This window comes from Gavialis gangeticus, unplaced genomic scaffold (assembly GCF_001723915.1).
Source record: "Gavialis gangeticus isolate Ggan-Ray unplaced genomic scaffold, GavGan_comp1, whole genome shotgun sequence".
Taxonomy (NCBI): Eukaryota; Metazoa; Chordata; order Crocodylia; family Gavialidae; genus Gavialis; species Gavialis gangeticus.
The window spans coordinates 141751441-141752287 of NW_017729025.1; the positions used below are offsets into that span (position 1 = coordinate 141751441).

The 847-nt window shown below is 50.4% G+C and overlaps 1 pseudogene; it reads right to left on the reverse strand.

Moving 5' to 3' along the window:
* The window catches only part of LOC109299392, a 6618-nt pseudogene extending 6317 nt beyond the window's left edge, over positions 1-301 (reverse strand).
* Positions 302-847: the final 546 nt, after the last annotated feature.

Consider the following 847-nt stretch of genomic DNA (forward strand, 5'->3'; position numbering starts at 1 on the left):
TTTACATATATAGGAGCATCCTATCCAACTGGCTCACCCATTCCAAGTGCCAAGCATCTTTGCCTCCTTTGGCTATTAGGAAGACTTGCAGGGGCTTAGCAGCAGGATTGGATCCCCAATCTTTTCATACCAAAGCTTGAGGTCTCTTTATGCTTTTAGCAACTTCTTTGCACAAAGAGTTGGAGAAAGCACTGGCAGGAAGGAGGAACAAGGGGACAACAATGGCAAGCAGGAGTTTTTAGTCCACTCCAATACCATGGGACAGTTTGGTCACTGTAAACCATGGGCAACTGGTGCACATGTACCCCCGAGTGCGCTGGTGCACCCCCCCTGATAGGTAGTACCCCTCATTTAGGTGACAGGCAGGTGGAGGCAGGAGCACTGGTACCCCCTACTTGCGAATGCCAGCCAGGGAGTAGTACTTCAGCCTCCTAGGAACAGAAACCTCATGGACTCAATATAGGCATTGCAATTCTGACACTACAACCTGCCTGACATCTGACTCCCCAGGTACCTCTGCACTGCTACATCCCCCTTCTTCCTCCCCCCAATGCCTCCATTTCTACTTTCACTGACTGGCTTTCTTGCCTGCATTGCATGCCAGCCTCTGCTTCTTTACTATTCCTTCCATCCAAGACCAACATGCACACCAACTGCAGGTGCTTCCTCAGCCTGAGGAAGGGTTTTTCCAATCCAAAAGCTTGCTAAGATACATCTCTGCAACTATTCAGTTGGTCTGCTAAAAGATACCAGATTAGATCGACCCAGAGGGCCTTGTCTGCCAGTGCCATGTCCTTAGACCAACACCCCTAGCACCTGGCCAGAAGGATGCAGAGCCCTGGGCACA